At 44.0% G+C, this 15,187-nt stretch overlaps 1 pseudogene; it reads left to right on the forward strand.

Moving 5' to 3' along the window:
- The first annotated feature begins 249 nt into the window (after positions 1 to 249).
- Positions 250 to 413, forward strand: LOC111590666 (uncharacterized; annotated as a pseudogene).
- The last annotated feature ends 14,774 nt before the right edge of the window (positions 414 to 15,187 follow it).

Raw genomic sequence — 15,187 nt, forward strand, 5'->3', positions numbered from 1 at the left:
TCATTGAACCTATATAAACCGACGCAAGCGACTTGACTTATTTGTTAGACTAAATTTAGCCCTCTTTCTATAGGTTAACGATGTGGGAACTAATAAGTTATAAGTTATATTGTATGTGTGCCTTCTTTCTCATAGATTTTAAGAAGAGAAAGAGAAAGAAAAAATCAATGGTCGAATACTTCTCTTCATCGCGCCTACCAATGAACTGTTACACCACGGATGGATCGTGAGGTCGGATTTTTTTTACTCATACTTTTGCTGCCCTTTTGGCTAAGGTAAATTGTAGTATTTGTTTTTATCGGTTTAATATCTAATATGTGGACCATATATTCGCTTTGATATAAAATTTATTTTTATATGTATTAAATATGAGTATGTGTCGTTACAATACATGTACATGTATTGGACTAGTTAGAGAAGAAGTTAGTGATACTCATGAAAAATGTGTTTTAAATCGGCAACCACGACGTTCAGTGATCGATAGATTGTCCTCCTTAAAAAAACTCATCTTCAGTCAAGTGGAGGTTTATATTAAGTATTTATATACATAATATGAGCAAAAACCCAAGGGTCTATCTCTACTATATAAAGCATGTTTCTGCAATCATTGTGCTTTCAAACATTTAAACGGTAAAAAGGTAAAATTATGTATAAATAAGAATTTGAACGTCGTTGATTTCAAAATCATAGTAACATCAATCTAGCAGGTGTATATCCATCTACTAGTTTTATACTCTATACTTATAAATAGAAATCTTAAGCAAATTTCAAATGGACCATATATAGAGTCGAATGACCGACTGGACTGGAGTCGCGTCCTGAAGCCCAGCGGGCAGCCTAGAATGGGCGGTTGGGCTAGTTTTGGGGGATTTTTTTTTTTTTTGGCGTGGGAGCCCGTGGGGTAGTCAGGTGAGCATGGCCGCGGTGGCGGGGGCGGGGGCCGCGGTGGGAGTGGGCTGGGCTGGGCTGGTGTTGCCTGCCGTTTGACAGTTTGAGAGCGTCCGATCCGGACGTCCGGTGAAGCAAGCACGCGATGAGCGGCAGTAACCACCATGCTCGTCGTGCGTGTGTGAGCGTGACTGTGAACTTACTGTATGTCCGTCGTGAGGTCGCCCTGAGGCCATAGGTACACGAACGCACTAGCCATGTACCCGTTTGGGTAGGACACACCACAACCTCCATTCCAGGACGTGCCAAAAGTGCCAAGCGCCACGCCACGCCATGCGTATGTGCTGTGTGGATGGGGCAGCTGTCTGGCACCACTCAAGGCACAAGGTGGGGTCCACGGCGACAGTGGCGACGCATGTCCACCGCTTTGGCGCATGCAAGCGCGCTGGTGGCTGTGGCTGGTGCAGCCCGTGGGTTGTATTGTACCCGCGGCGCACGCGCACGTCCATTTCGTCCCGGACAGACTTGCCAACTTTGCCAGTGCAGCAGCAGGGGCCCTTTTTGAACATAAATATAAATAAAGCGACCCTCATACAGTCGCCTACTAGTCTACTTCAAGATTATATTAACTTAAGACACTAGGCCGATCTGTAACTGTAACTGTAACTGTATCCATCCTATGCATGATACCACGGTCCTACCAAATTAAAACCATATCGATGTGTCCTAAGTTTTAAAGTTTACAGTATTACTTAAAGTCTCCACGTTATCATATAAAATTTTATAGTGTACTATGATCCTACAACACCGTACAGTAATTAATATAAACGACTTTTTAAATAATTGAGCTACAATAAAGTATTATTTAAAATTTAAGCAGAACTATTACAGTAGTGTAAAATTTTACATTTTAATGTAGAAACAGTGGGATAAATTAATTACAGACAGAATTATAGCCTTTAATCTATATAATATATTACAGATAAATATATAAAACTATAAAATCACATGGTATTAGGATACTATAAATCTATGATACGATGCTACATCCTCACAACTTTGATCCTATACTAACCATGAACCATTATTTGATCCAAACAACCTTGCTCTTGAAGTCCATCCAACCATTATTCCACCCACCAGCTCACGGGCGCTCGCACCAAGAAAAGAAAAAAAATACCGCAACAGCTGGGTCTTGTTGAATTCAAATGCTCAAGTGCTGAACATAAACATCTGTAAACGAGACGATGGCCCACTCGTCGGTGACACGCACGGGGGAGCTATCATTCAGAAAGTTTAATAATACAAGCAACCCTCTAGCTGTAAGGATGGTCTATTATTTAATCTATCTATGTAATAATTAGCTCTTCATTATTAATGTACGACCCAACATATCTCTCTCACACAACTTCTTAGTTCTTATATTTAAGCCGACTATAAGTTTATAGTATGCTTATTTCCTCTTTCTTCTTCTCTCATCTCCACCTCATCATTTAGCCAACTTATAGCCTTTCATTATACCTGCTCTCAACACATGCACATCTCTCTCCCACGAAAGCCCGAGCCTACGATACCCACCCAGCGGGGTGGGGTCGAAGGAGGCTAATCCGAACCCTCAAGATAATGAGTCAATCTCATACACATAAATAATATTAATAATATAATATTATTGTCATTTAAGTATATGACGAAAGTATAGTGTATACATTTAGAAGAACAAATATTATATTATTCTTTTAGTTGTTATTATTATTTGTTTGGTTAGTGATTATATCAAAATCCATAAGATAAACACATGATAAATCAACTCATCTAGGATAAGTGACTTTTCAAACTAAAAACACCACGTCGTCTAGCGACGGAAGATGCCTCGTAACACACCTACGAAAGCATAAATAACTTGTCAAGGTTGTTTTTAATATATCGTATTAAAATTTTATTGATAAAATTTATATGTAATATTAAGAAGGGGTTCTATTTAAAATTTTGTTTTGGACCTCTAAAATCTCAGAACCGTTGGACTCACTGCCTTAAAAAAAATAGGACATGTTTGATTCTAGAGCTAAAAACAACTCACCATATAAAAATCAAATAAGTTAATTATAATATAGTAAATACTAAGACTCTAACTAACTAGAGTCGAAATACAACACTACACTATCAAAGTTGATATATAAAATTATAAAAAGCAAAAGAGAGGGTGTATACATGGGATCACTATAATAGAATGTTGAATTGTTGATACAACATTGTACACATGTTCGATATAAAAAAAGTTTAAGCATTTGACTCTAATACTCTACGCTCCCTTTATGCTTTATGGTGTATGTATATAGATGGGTAGAGCTTACATATCTAGAAAACGACTGAGTGAACGAGTGGAAATAAGAACTTAAATAAACTAGTGAACTCAGACGCATCAACACCCTAAAGGAGACCATGAACACTAGTCGTCTGCTCTAATGTGTCTAGTTATTGGTCATGGCCCTCGTGATGTTAACGACTGACTAACCCATTCCAATGTTGCTCTACATATTTTTTTATAATATAAGGGACGGGAGAGGTCACTGCCTAGACGATGTGTCTCACTCACTAGAGGTACAACTACTCTTATATTGTCATAGTTGTTGTATCATATGTGGTGTATGACTCCAGTGTGACATGTTAGCAAGTGTGATATGTCACAGTGGCATGTATGAGTGTCCATGTTGTCGAGTACGATGTAGTCAATAGCTGATGTAGTCACATGCACTGTATAATGCTCGTGGGTACGCCTACAACCTCAGACATGGCAATGACAATGCCTTTTGACTACCACAACGACCCTCACAATCAATACGAAAAACATGATCTTTATATCAACTATGCATCATACGTGACTAGCCCCGGTCAGGAGCGCACATGGTGCTATGGCCATGGTGCCTAGGTGTGTCGTGTCCCGAGGGTCTCTTAGGAGAGGCGGTGGGCTCCTCCATAAAGCCTCAAGCTTATAAGGCAATGGGACGTGACCGCATGGGTCTTGTCCTCGAGGGTGCAAGGCTTCAAATATACTAGGCTGCAGGGGCGAGCCTACACTAAATCATGGATATTCAATTGAATACCCATGAATTTTACCAAAAAAATATATATCATATACATACAAAAAAACATTCGAGCTAAAATTTAAAAATAAGTCTGACAATCTGGTGGGCTAGTAGCCGAGTAGCTCAATGCATTTGTTAGTCGAGCCACCCATGCATGCGCTTTATCCTTCCAATCGTGTTGCACGACTGCACCCACCGACCACTTGTCCTCTCGCCTAGTTGTCCTAAGCCCTAGCGCAGCACATAGTACAACTAAGAGTCGAACGCTGCTAGAGTTGTATATTTGGGTCGTGTCTGATGGGTCGGGTCTCTTGTCTCCACCTTAACCAATTGTAGTCATGTCATCCCTCCAATCGAGCATGACGCCATGACCATTACCACCACAGTAGAGTCATTGTTGACGTGTGGATCCTAAACTAGGAGGGGTGAATAAGGTTCACTGGCTCTTCATGTGAACCTCAGCGCCAACTTCAGACAACATGGTGTTGTGATGATTCCCCCATGCATGTCTTGGGAGAGCACGAGGGAGCACATCTTCTACTCCATCGTGATGATGGGGGTGAACTTCCCACTATCACGATTCTTCCTCCAAATCCAAAGTTATACAAACTCCATATGAGACACCTCACACTAACTCCATCCTCGCCCTCTCGACCTTTGCTTACTTGTCTGAGGCATCTACGGGGGTGAGGCTATCTATGGTTTTGTTCTCTCCCGATCACAAAAAAACTATGTGTCAGCACGCAAGGAAAAGGCATACCTCCGGTTGCTTCCAAGACATGCTTAAGGATTCTCACCAAGGAGACGAGGAGGATAAGCCCCATGCGCCCCGGTGCACCTAATATAATAAGCCTCCAGAGCTCCTCGTGTCCTAATATAAGACACCTAACAAGTTAAGTCTCTAGGACCCCCTCATGCCTTGGGACACGTGACGTTACAAGTCCTTGGGGTCCCTCATGTCTCGGTGCATCTAACATTATAGGCTTGTGAGGTCCCTTGCGTCATGAGGCATCTAAATAGATAAGCCCTTGGGAACCTTCACGCCCCAAGGCACCTAACTGACAAGACCCAGACCCCTCACACTCGAGGGCACCAGCGATACAAGTCCTCGGGGGCTCTCGCACCTCGGGGATCATAACATGATAAGCCCTAAGGGTTCCTCGTATCTCGAGACACCTAATAGTATAAGCCTCTAGGGCCCCTCGTTCCCTAGTTCATCTAACAATATAAGCTTTTGAAGCCTCTCGCGCCCCATGCACCTAACAAGATAAGCCTCTATGACCCCTCGTGTCCCCATACACCTAAAGATGTAAGCCTCCAAAGCCCATGCCTCTGTGCACCCAAAGGTAAAAAACCTATACCATCACGCTATGAATCATCTTGCAAGATAAGCCCTCGGGTCCCTCATGCCTTAGGGCATCCAGTGATACAAAACCCTATGGCATGCCTAGAGATGGTTCCTTGTATAGGCACACGAGGTCTAAATAACTATTTTTCTAAGAAATATGGACTTAATAGTATCGTATGGATGAATTATGAATTAACTAGGTATAATAAATCCGTCTCATAATTTAGTCTCTATTAGTATAAATAATTTTACAATTAGACTATAATTAATATTCGTAATTATTTCAAACATTGGATGACACACAACTTTAGTTAGGGACCAAACACACTCGGAGTATATAGGTTTGAGGGTGTGATTCTGTTGTAATATTAGAGAAATAAGTGACATGTTTCCCTCATATTTAAATAAATTAAATATTCTAATTCCGAATAAAACAAGCATATAACTCAGACAAATGCCATATGTAATTATTGCAGCAATGAACAGTAGCAATTCTAGAACATGTAAACATGTAAAATAGCTACTCAGATCCATTTTATAATTAAACATGGCTTGCAGATGAAGAGGGCAGATTAAACTAATAAACATGATTGTTTATCTCAAAATATTGCTCTCAAAATAGCGGGTTGCTGCACTAAACAGCCCTCCAACGCTAAGTGGTGATCAAAGATCCTCGACTAACGTGACAGTCCTATCTTACCAAATCAGGGTTTTAGATCAAATATTATAAGCCTAGAAATCAAGCATGAATATCAAGATCAAAACAGTGTGCACAGGAATTAAGGAACAATAATGAACTTAAATAATCAGCCTGCACAATATAGTGAAAGAGATGACTAGGCACAAATAATATCAATGCTGAAAATTAACAACACACTAAAACCCAGACTGTCACGTTGTCTCACTACACCGCTATCATCATTGAGCTAATAAATCCGCCCACAAATTGTGCAATCACACCCAAGTAAATAATACTAGCAGATTGCACAAAATTACTCAATAAATAAATAGAGGCAACGGGTAACTCACAGCACGTAGATTGTCTACGTGGGAAGACTAGCTCAGCGAACACGAGGTTCTGTCCCAGAAAACCAATTCCGCCGCCCACGTCCGGACCTGCACGGCGGGAGGTTGACGGAGATACTAGAGCCGCTGCCGGAGTCGAGGGAGACGTCCTCGACACCAGCCCGAGAAGAGGAACACCGCGCAGCAGGGAGCCCAAGCACCAGGCCACGGTGGACAATAATCAGAACAGACCGAACACCACACAGGCGCACGGATCGAGCAACAGGGCACAAGAGAGCCACCAACGCAGCTCTACTCTCTTCCACTCCCAATCACCACTGGCAAGAATCACCACAAGAACACCAGGAACGAACAAATCGCGACTGTAACTGAGAGGGGAAGAAGAACAGAGAAACTTGCGTCTCTGCGAGCTGGCCTGAACAGGGGGCAAGACGCTATACTTATGGAGTCGGGCGAGCAGCAGGTGGTTGCAGAGGAGCAGCGGAGAAGCCGGCCGGCCGTGCGAGCAAGCCGTAGGATACGGCTGGGCGTTGAACGCCGCCGCCACCAGGCGCTCGGCCTCATCCCTATCCGCTGAAACCATCCTCACGACTCTCGTTCGCGTCCGTCGATTTTACACGGGCATAAGCATCCGATCCCTTAGCCTCTCAGCCGCTCGCTCAACGCGCATACGCGATGGGGATAGCCCAGCCGGCTGGGCTGCTCGGCAGCGGCCTGCCAGCGGCCCAGCTCGGCTGGCATTTTTCATTTTTTTTTTCAATCTGAAAATAAAAGAGAAAATCTCTCATAAATGAACAGCAATCCCCACCATTTTCACTCTTATTTTCTGATCAATGTCAATGAGCTCCCGTACTGTTTATATACTACTTTTCGGCAGAGGTACTTGTTAGGTTTGAACCAAAGCCTATCCCAGTGTACTCCAACCCTGCACGAGTAAGCGGAGGACTACGCCTTGATCCACAAACCCTAGTGTGAGAATCTTCGCACAAAAGGCACATAGTACTAGGCAGATTATCTGCTTCTCTTACGGGGCAGGGCGTTACGGTCATGCCCTTTAATATCTATTCATGAGCTCACTAGAGAGAAAACCCCATTCTCTCCTGGACTGCGACCCCACAGTCAGCTCATATAGGTGAAATCGTTAAGGAAATTCTGTAGGACAATTTCCCTGCTTATAGCATTGACTTCATTAAGAGCATATCGCTCAACCTGCCATACAGTCAGAGCACAGCAGCTCATGAGACTCTTTATCGTTTGTGCTCTTGGTTCCATAGTGCTTCGTTTCCTGGAGCCTGGATCTCGGGATCTCCGGTCACACAGGACAGTTATCCGCAGTTGAAACCGCTAACAGGGTACGAGTCCCATTCCCATACACGCTGCTTGGATTGGCTTTTGAGCCAGCCCTTTGGTGAAAGGATCAGCAAGGTTCCTTTCAGACTTGATGTAATCTACGGTTATTACACCCGTCTCTCTAGCATGCCGACATGAATCAAGTCGTCTTCTGATATGCCTCGAGGATTTTTGGTTGTCCTTTCTACTGTTCACTTTCAGCAACACAGAAGTGTTGTCACAGTATACTAGGACAGCCGGTATCGGCTTTGCTAGCATTGGAAGGTCTGACAATAGGTCTCTCAACCATTCAGCCTCCAATGCTGCTGAATCAAGTGCAACTAATTCAGCCTCCTTGGTGGAACGTGTCGACACTGATTGTTTAGACGATCTCCATGACACGGCCCCACCAGCTAAAGTGAACACATAGCCACTTGTAGACTTCATTTGATCCGAGTCAGAGATCCAGTTTGCATCACTGAATCCTTCAAGTACTGACGGAAATCCGGTATATTTAATACCAAGATTCATCGCTCCCTTCAAATACCGAAGCACTCTGTACAAGGCTACCCAGTGTCTATCTCCTGGACTGGCCGAATAACGAGCCAGTCTGCATACTGAAAGGGAATTAGGCTTACACCTAGTTCCTATATAATTTTGGTGGTTGAATTGCCCAACACAAATCCTTGGACTAACTAATTTGCTCTAGTGCATAAGTTATACAGGTGCTAAAGGTTCACACTCAGCCAATAAAAAGACCAAGTTCTGGATTCAACAAAAGAGCACAGGGCCAACCGAAGGCACCTCTGGTCTGGCGCACCGGACTGTCCGGTGTGCCACCGGACAGTGTCCGGTGCACCACCGGACATGTCCGGTGTACCAGAGGACTCCAACACGAACTTGCTACCTTCGGGAATTTCCGGAGGCGACTCCGCTATAATTCACCGGACTGTCCGGTGTACACCGGACAGTGTCCGGTGCGCCAAAGGTGGTCGGCCTCAGGAACTCGCCAGCTTCGGGAAACTACAACGGCTAGTCCGCTATAATTCACCGGACTGTCCGGTGTGCACCGGACTGTCCGGTGCGACTTCGGAGCAACGGTCTTCTCCGCGCCAACGGCTCTCTGCTGCGCATTTAATGCGCGCTCTGCGCGCTCAGATGGCAGACGCGCCCACTCCGGCACACCGGACAAGGAACAGTAGATGTCCGGTGTGCACCGGACACCCTGGCGGGCCCACAAGTCAGAAGCTCCAACGGCTAGAATCCAACGGCAATGATGACGTGGCAGGGGCACCGGACTGTCCGGTGTGCACCGGACTGTCCGGTGCGCCATCGAACAGAGGACCCAGCCAACGGTCAAGTTTGGTGGTTGGGGCTATAAATACCCCAACCACCCCACCATTCATTGCATCCAAGTTTTCCACTTCCCAACTACTACAAGAGCTCTAGCATTCAATTCTAGACACACCAAAGAGATCAAATCCTCTCCAAACTCCACACAACGCCATAGTGATTAGAGAGAGTGATTTGCTTGTGTTCTTTTGAGCTCTTGCGCTTGGATTGCTTTCTTCTTTCTTGATCCATTCTTTGCAATCATACTCACTTGTAAATTGAGGCAAGAGACACCAAACTTGTGGTGGTCCTTGTGGGAACTTTGTGTTCCAAGTGATTGAGAAGAGAAAGCTCACTCGATCCGTGGATCGTTTGAGAGAGGGAAGGGTTGAAAGAGACCCGGCCTTTGTGGCCTCCTCAACGGGGAGTAGGTTTGCAAGAACCGAACCTCGGTAAAACAAATCTCCGTGTCTCACTTGCTTATTCGCTTGGGATTTGTTTTGCGCCCTCTCTCGCGGACTCGTTTCTTTATTACTAACGCTAACCCCGGCTTGTAGTTGTGTTTATATTTGTAAATTTCAGTTTCGCCCTATTCACCCCCCCTCTAGGCGACTTTTAATTGGTATTAGAACCCGGTGCTTCATTAGAGCCTAACCGCTCGAAGTGATGTCGGGAGATCACGCCAAGAAGGAGATGGAGACCGGCGAAAAGCCCACTACAAGCCAAGGGAGCACTTCATCGGAAGAGTCCCGCACCAAAAGGAGGGAGAAGAAGAAGAGCTCCTCCAACAAAGGGAAGGAGAAGAAATCTTCCTCTCACCACAAAGAGAAGAAGGAAAAATCTTCTTCCCACAAGCCGCACCGGAGTAAAAACAAGGAAAAGAGGATGAGGAAAGTGGTCTACTACGAGACCGATACTTCATCAACATCGACCTCCGACTCCGATGCGCCCTCCGTAACTTCTAAACGCCAAGAGCGTAAGAAGTTTAGTAAGATCCCCTTGCACTATTCTCGTACATCTAAACATTTACTTTCCGTCCCATTAGGCAAGCCACCAACTTTTGATGGTGAAGATTATGCTAGGTGGAGTGATTTAATGCGATTTCATCTAACCTCACTCCACAAAAGTATATGGGATGTTGTTGAGTTTGGTGCACAGGTACCATCTATAGGGGACAAAGATTATGATGAGGATGAGGTGGCCCAAATCGAGCACTTCAACTCTCAAGCAACAACGATACTCCTCGCCTCTCTAAGTAGAGAGGAGTATAACAAGGTACAAGGGTTGAAGAGCGCCAAAGAGGTTTGGGATGTACTCAAGACCGCCCACGAGGGAGATGAGCTCACCAAGATCACCAAGCGGGAAACGATCGAGGGGGAGCTCGGTCGGTTCCGGCTTCTCAAAGGGGAAGAGCCGCAACACATGTACAACCGGCTCAAGACCTTGGTGAACCAAGTGCGCAACCTCGGGAGCATAAAATGGGACGACCACGAAATGGTTAAGGTTATTCTAAGATCTCTCATTTTTCTTAACCCAACTCAAGTTCAATTAATTCGTGGTAATCGTCGATATACAAAAATGACCCCCGAGGAAGTTATCGGTCATTTTGTTAGTTTTGAGTGCATGATTGAAGGCTCAAGAAAGATCAACGAGCTTGATGAACCCACCACATCCGGAGCTCAACCCGTCGCATTCAAGGCAACGGAAGACAAGAAGGAGGAGGCTACACCAACTCGACAACCAATAGACGCCTCCAAGCTCGACAATGAGGAAATGGCACTCGTCATCAAGAGCTTCCGCCAAATCCTCAAGCAAAGGAGAGGGAAAGATTACAAGTCCCGCTCCAAGAAGGTTTGCTACAAGTGTGGTAAGCCCGGTCACTTTATTGCTAAATGTCCATTATCAAGTGATAGTGACAGGGGCGACGACAAGAAGGGGAGAAGAAAGGAGAAGAAGAGATACTACAAGAAGAAGGGTGGCGATGCCCATGTTTGTCGGGAATGGGATTCCGACGAGAGCTCAAGCAACTCCTCCGACGACGAGGACGCCGCCAACATCGCCGTCACCAAGGGACTCCTCTTCCCCAACGTCGGCCACAAGTGCCTCATGGCAAAGGACGGCAAAAGGAAGAAGGTTAAATCTAACTCCTCCACTAAATATGAATCTTCTAGTGATGATAATGCTAGTGATGAGGAGGATAATTTGCGTTCCCTTTTTGCCAACCTTAACATAGCACAAAAGGAAAAACTAAATGAATTGGTTAGTGCTATTCATGAAAAGGATGACCTTTTGGATTCCCAAGAGGATTGTCTAATTAAAGAAAACAAGAAACATGTTAAGGTTAAAAAGGCTTATGCTCTAGAAGTAGAAAAATGTGAAAAATTATCTAGTGAGCTAAGCACTTGCCAAGAGACAATAGACGACCTTAGAAATGAAAATGCTAATTTATTAGCTAAGGTTGATTCTCATGTTTGTATTGTTTCAACTTCCAATCCTAGAGATGATAATGTTGATTTGCTTACTAGGATTGATGAGTTAAATGCCTCCATTGCTAGCCTTAGAATTGAAAATGAAAAATTGCTTGCTAAGGCTAAAGATTTTGATGTTTGCAATGCTACTATCTCTGACCTTAGAACTAAGAATGACATGTTACATGCTAAGGTTGTAGAATTAAAATCTTGTAAACCCTCTACATCTATTGTTGAGCATGTGTCTATTTGTACTAGATGTAGGGATATTGATGTTAATGCTATTCATGATCATATGGCTTTAATTAAACAACAAAATGATCATATAGCAAAATTAGATGCTAAAATTGCCGAGCACAACTTAGAAAATGAGAAATTTAAATTTGCTCGTAGCATGCTTTATAATGGGAGACGCCCGGGCATTAAGGATGGCATTGGCTTCCAAAGGGGAGACAATGTCAAAATTAGTGCCCCTCCTAAAAAATTGTCCAACTTTGTTAAGGGCAAGGCTCCCATGCCTCAGGATAACGAGGGTTACATTTTATACCCTGCCGGTTATCCCGAGAGCAAAATTAGGAGAATTCATTCTAGGAAGTCTCACTCTGGCCCAAATCATGCTTTTATGTATAAGGGTGAGACATCTAGTTCTAGGCAACCAACCCGTGCTAAGTTGCCTAAGAAAACTCCTAGTGCATCAAATGAACATAGTCTTTCATTTAAAACTTTTGATGCATCTTACGTTTTAACTAACAAATCCGGCAAGGTAGTTGCCAAATATGTTGGGGGCAAGCACAAGGGCTCCAAGACTTGTGTTTGGGTACCCAAAGTTCTTGTGTCTAATGCCAAAGGACCCAAAACCATTTGGGTACCTAAAGTCAAGAACTAAACTTGTTTTGTAGGTTTATGCATCCAGGGGCTCAAGTTGGATACTCGACAGCGGGTGCACAAACCACATGACAGGGGAGAAAAAGATGTTCTCCTCATATGAGAAAAACCAAGATCCCCAAAGAGCAATCACATTCGGGGATGGAAATCAAGGTTTGGTCAAAGGATTGGGTAAAATTGCTATATCTCCTGACCATTCCATTTCCAATGTTTTTCTTGTAGATTCTTTAGATTACAATTTGCTTTCTGTGTCTCAATTATGTCAAATGGGCTACAACTGTCTTTTTACTGATATTGGTGTTACTGTCTTTAGAAGAAGTGATGACTCAATAGCATTTAAGGGAGTGTTAGAGGGTCAGCTATACTTGGTAGATTTTGATAGAGCTGAACTCGACACTTGCTTAATTGCTAAGACTAACATGGGTTGGCTCTGGCACCGCCGACTAGCCCATGTTGGGATGAAGAATCTTCACAAGCTTCTAAAGGGGGAACACATTTTAGGATTAACAAATGTTCATTTTGAGAAAGACAGGATCTGTAGCGCTTGCCAAGCAGGAAAGCAAGTTGGCACTCATCATCCACATAAGAACATAATGACGACCGACAGGCCACTGGAGCTCCTACACATGGATCTATTCGGCCCGATCGCTTACATAAGCATAGGCGGGAGTAAGTACTGTCTAGTTATTGTGGATGATTATTCTCGCTTCACTTGGGTATTCTTTTTACAGGAAAAATCTCAAACCCAAGAAACCTTAAAGGGATTCTTGAGACGGGCTCAAAATGAGTTTGGCTTAAGGATCAAGAAAATTAGAAGCGACAACGGAACGGAGTTCAAGAACTCTCAAATCGAAGGCTTCCTTGAGGAGGAAGGCATCAAGCATGAGTTCTCTTCTCCCTACACTCCACAACAAAATGGTGTAGTGGAGAGGAAGAATAGAACTCTATTGGATATGGCAAGGACCATGCTTGATGAGTACAAGACTTCGGATCGGTTTTGGGCCGAGGCGGTTAACACCGCTTGCTACGCAATCAACCGGTTATATCTACACCGAATCCTCAAGAAGACATCATATGAACTCCTAACCGGTAAAAAGCCCAACATTTCATATTTTAGAGTCTTTGGTAGCAAATGCTTTATTCTTGTTAAGAGAGGTAGAAAATCTAAATTTGCGCCTAAGACTGTAGAAGGTTTTTTACTTGGTTATGACTCAAACACAAGGGCATATAGGGTCTTTAACAAGTCCACTGGACTAGTTGAAGTCTCATGTGACGTTGTGTTTGATGAGACTAATGGCTCTCAAGTAGAGCAAGTTGATCTTGATGAGATAGGTGAAGAAGAGGCTCCATGCATCACGCTAAGGAACATGTCCATTGGGGATGTGTGTCCTAAGGAATTCGAAGAGCCTCCAAATGCACAAGATCAACCATCCTCCTCCACGCAAGCATCTCCACCAACCCAAAATGAGGATGAAGCTCAAGTTGATGAAATAGAAGATCAAGCAAATGAGCCACCTCAAGATGATGGCAATGATCAAGGGGGAGATGCAAATGATCAAGACAAGGAGGATGAAGAACAAAGGCCGCCACACCCAAGAGTCCACCAAGCAATCCAACGAGATCACCCCGTCGACACCATCCTCGGCGACATTCATAAGGGGGTAACTACTCGATCTCGTGTTGCTCATTTTTGTGAACATTACTCGTTTGTTTCCTCTATTGAGCCACACAGGGTAGAGGAAGCACTACAAGATTCGGATTGGGTGGTGGCAATGCAAGAGGAGCTCAACAACTTCACTAGAAATGAGGTATGGCATTTAGTTCCACGTCCTAACCAAAATGTTGTAGGAACCAAATGGGTCTTCCGCAACAAGCAAGATGAACATGGTGTGGTGACAAGGAACAAAGCTCGACTTGTGGCCAAGGGATACTCCCAAGTCGAAGGTTTGGATTTCGGTGAAACCTATGCACCCGTAGCTAGACTTGAGTCAATTCGTATATTATTGGCCTATGCTACTTACCATGGCTTTAAGCTTTATCAAATGGACGTGAAAAGTGCCTTCCTCAATGGACCAATCAAGGAAGAGGTCTACGTTGAGCAACCTCCCGGCTTTGAAGACAGTGAGTACCCTAACCATGTCTATAAGCTCTCTAAGGCGCTTTATGGGCTCAAGCAAGCCCCAAGAGCATGGTATGAATGCCTTAGAGATTTCCTTATTACTAATGGCTTCAAAGTCGGTAAAGCCGATCCTACACTCTTTACTAAAACTCTTGAAAATGACTTGTTTGTATGCCAAATTTATGTTGATGATATTATATTTGGGTCTACTAACGAGTCTACATGTGAAGAGTTTAGTAGGATCATGACACAGAAATTCGAGATGTCTATGATGGGGGAGTTGAAGTATTTTCTAGGATTCCAAGTCAAACAACTCCAAGAGGGCACCTTCATTAGCCAAACAAAGTACACCCAAGACATTCTTGCTAAGTTTGGGATGAAGGATGCCAAGCCCATCAAAACACCTATGGGAACTAATGGGCATCTCGACCTCGACACGGGAGGTAAGTCCGTGGATCAAAAGGTATACCGGTCGATGATAGGTTCATTACTCTATCTTTGTGCATCTCGACCGGATATTATGCTTTCCGTATGCATGTGTGCAAGATTCCAAGCCGACCCTAAGGAAGCTCACCTTACGGCCGTGAAACGAATCTTGAGATATTTGGCTTATACTCCTAAGTTTGGGCTTTGGTATCCTAGGGGATCCACATTTGATTTGATTGGATATTCGGATGCCGATTGGGCAGGGTGTAAAATCAATAGGAAG

This window comes from Zea mays, chromosome 1 (assembly GCF_902167145.1).
Source record: "Zea mays cultivar B73 chromosome 1, Zm-B73-REFERENCE-NAM-5.0, whole genome shotgun sequence".
Taxonomy (NCBI): domain Eukaryota; kingdom Viridiplantae; phylum Streptophyta; class Magnoliopsida; order Poales; family Poaceae; genus Zea; species Zea mays.